Source organism: Octopus bimaculoides, chromosome 19 (genome assembly GCF_001194135.2).
Source record: "Octopus bimaculoides isolate UCB-OBI-ISO-001 chromosome 19, ASM119413v2, whole genome shotgun sequence".
Taxonomy (NCBI): Eukaryota; Metazoa; Mollusca; class Cephalopoda; order Octopoda; family Octopodidae; genus Octopus; species Octopus bimaculoides.
The window spans coordinates 42,840,304-42,844,227 of NC_068999.1; positions in this window are offsets into that span (position 1 = coordinate 42,840,304).

The following is a 3,924-nucleotide window of genomic DNA, read 5'->3' on the forward strand; positions in this document are numbered from 1 at the left end:
AACAGAAATAGATAATATGTGAAGGAGGAAGGGAGGGAGAGGGAGAGATTCCATAGCTCCATTCATTCTGCCGTATGGTGTGCATACACAAAGTTGAAATCTTCATAATGTTATCAATAATGATGATCACGATGTTTAATCTATTCTACTCTAGGCACAAGGCCCGAAAGTTTTGGAGAAGGGGCCAGTCGATTAGATTGACCCCAGTACGCAACTGGTACTTAATTTATCGGCTCCGAAAGAATGAAAGACAAAGTCGACCGCGGCGGAATTTGAACTCAGGACGTAGCGGCAGACGAAATACCGCTGAGCAAATCAACCGGTGTGCTAACGTTTCTACCTGCTCGCCGCCTTACGATGTTATCATAATGTTATCATTAGGGACATCAATAATGATATCATTATATTATCAAGAATGTTTCCAGCAATTACTATTTCATTTCAATGTACGGAAAACTTTACAGTCGCTGTCCCACACGTTGGCATCTTTTTAGTCACTTTCAAATAAACGTGTTGTATATTCCCAGGTAAAGATCGATCAAATGAACTTATGGTCCCAAACATTCCAACTCTGGCCAGTTCGTCTCTTTTGCATGCTATGTGCTATAGTGATTAATGAAGTCGGTTACATCGACCTCAATATTCAGCTGGTACTTGTTTTATCGACCTCTGAAAGGATGAAAGCAAAGTCGACCTCAGTCGAATTTGAACGCAGAATTGTTTTTGCAGCATTTGAAAAACAGGTTAGATATGAATTAACCTGCACACCAGATGGCGTTGCAAGTCAATGGATCACTTTTGAATTTTACGATACAATTGTCTCTTAGAACGTTTTAAAAGTTACCTGCCTTGGGACACGGGAAAAAACTTCCGATGAGAGAATACGAAACAGTCAAGATAGCTGCATGTGATTGTGAGAGCATTATTTGCTACATCATCATTTCGTTAGCACATTGTGTTTCAACAAACCTCTCTATATCGAACCTAAATACAAGTCAACCACGAGCACATGTTCTTATATATTCTTATCTATGCTAGTGGAGGGAGATATGAGGAAAATTCATATCCTATTTTGAGCATGTCAGTGAGGCTGTTACTGTTGTGGTAACTATGTAAGGACTAAGTGCATTCATAACACAAAGGGCTTGTCAGGATCGGTAGAGCAGCAGACAATGGTAACATGCGCGCTTATTTAATTACGTTTCTCAAAATTTTAAGTTTAGTTTTGTTCTAGATTCACTTGTTTTTCATCTCTTTCAGATGTCAGAAAAGCTACCATGATTGGATAACATAATACCGCCCCCTAACCTTCTTATAGTCTTGCACTTTTCCCCTGAAACTTTAGGACACATAATATCATTCACCTGCTTTCTATCTCGTATAAGTTGCCGAGATCACAACCCTTTCTTTTTAACAGACACCGGACGTCAAGGGTTTAAGGGGAACAGTTTTGAGTGGAGGGGACAAATCACTTACGTGGACGACTCTCAGAGCTAGACCTGAAAGGATGAAAGGCAAAGTTGACCTCGGCGGAAATTGAACTTGAAACGTAAATAGTTGTAAGATATGTAGCTAAGCATTTTGTCTATCGCGGTAACGATTGCCCCAGTTCGGCGCCTTTTGTACCTCTTTAGAGATCAATAATTTAGTAGACGCTTATTTGCCTTTCATCTTGCAAGAGGTCGATAAAATAAATGGCCGATCAAGTAGGTATCATGATTGATTATATCGATACTGCACTCTGCTTAAATCAGTGGCATTGTGTTAAGGTTAGAAACCAATATTTTATGGCAGAATTCTGTTTATGGAATAAATTATTGAGAGGTTAGTCTTTAGAGGGGTGAACCTTGAAGCATACGCAAACTCACAGATACAAACACATATGTATATATTCACACACACACACCAGCACATACATACACCAGCACATATATATTTACACACACAAACACACAGAAATACACTCATTCACACACGCATACACAAATACACACATACATAGATTTATATATACTCCTACACACACTCACTTAAAGACATATACATACTCACACGCACAATACACACACCTCTCACACACTGTCATGTACTCTTATACACATTCAAGAACATTCACACACACACATGTTATCACACATACTAACATATTCGCCGTCAGACACAGACACACAAACTCTAACACGTACACATTTACGTCACCTCACACGCACCCACACACACATACGCACCTGTATACACACGTAGTCATATGTTCACACTCTCAAACGCACTCAAACAAGCAAATACACAACTTGATTTATATGTATCGAAGTCTTTAATATTTAAACCGGTTATTTCCGGCCCAAATATTCTATTGTTTTATGTTCAAACCAGCTAGATCCAGCCTTTCACACACACCCTACAGTGTTATTCTAAAAAGTAAACAATCACATCATTGAAATATCAAATCTATGAGATAATACATGATTAATAAATAAGCATTACATTCCACAGACTAATCTGAATGATGACGAATTATGCCTCTTCCAAACGGTATTAATGGAATGAATGATGAGACTGATAAGAATAATGGTTTCAAATTTTGGCACACCAATGATTTCGGTGGTGGCGGAATGAAGTCGGTTACATCGATCTCAATATTCAGCTGGTACTTGTTTTATCGACCTCTGAAAGGATGAAAGCAAAGTCGACCTCAGTCGAATTTGAACGCAGAATTGTTTTTGCAGCATTTGAAAAACAGGTTAGATATGAATCAACCTGCACACCAGATGGCGTTGCAAGTCAATGGATCACTTTTGAATTTTACGATACAATTGTCTCTTAGAACGTTTTAAAAGTTACCTGCCTTGGGACACGGGAAAAAACTTCCGATGAGAGAATACGAAACAGTCAAACGCCATATTGACTCGTATTCTGTTAAAAGTAATTGATATTTATTTCCACATCTTTTTTCAATTAATCTTGCATTATCTTGGGGCTTTGACATTTTGATGGCGTAACTGTTAATATTTAAAATGATGTAGGATTGATGTGAGAGGCCAGATCTGGCCACTTTGAACATAAAAACAGTAGAATATTGAAGCTAGACATGGCCAGTTTAAATAATACAGGGCTAAGTTTGTACAACTTACATTCCTGGTGATCGATAAAGATATTAACAATTAAATGCTTTATTTACTTACTCTATTAATCTCTCATCATAATATATAAATTTGCTTACTCCTTTTGATAAAAGTTAAGGCTTGATTTGAGAGATATTCAGCTGCTATTTCAAGCTGGCTGAACAACCACAAACACACAGCTCTCAGCGCACTCTCGTTAGCTCGACAATTTGTTTGGTTTATTTCATAGATAATTTTTGTCTTCTACTAGTCAGTCCATTGAAGTACCCATTATTGATAATGTCTAGGTTTATACTTGTAAAATACCTTAAGGTAATATAATACAATGTCGGCGGGGGATAATATTAGTATGTTCTTTCCTGAGTAATGACTTAATGACGAAGAGAGTTTTGTGTTGTTTCTTTTTGACTGTTTATCGCAGAGATCTCTTTGTGTGCACGTTTCGTTGGTTATAGGACGCTATTATGATTTTATGACTTCATGTTATGTATTTATGCGGTATAGTGTCTGGCTTGTCCTTAAGTAGAGTCTACTACGAATATAGTGGAGAAAAAATCTACTTCTACTAGTCTAATACTTAACACAATCTAAAGAGGTTCAAACATTAAGAAGCATACAACTAAAACTGATATACATAAATATCCGTATGTATAGATATAGATACAAGTACGTCTATACATATGTATGTGTGTATGTATATACTTATATCCATGCACACACACACACACACACACACACACATATATATATATATGAATAAGTATAAAATGCTTCAAGTTCAGGACATCACCAACGAGTGGAA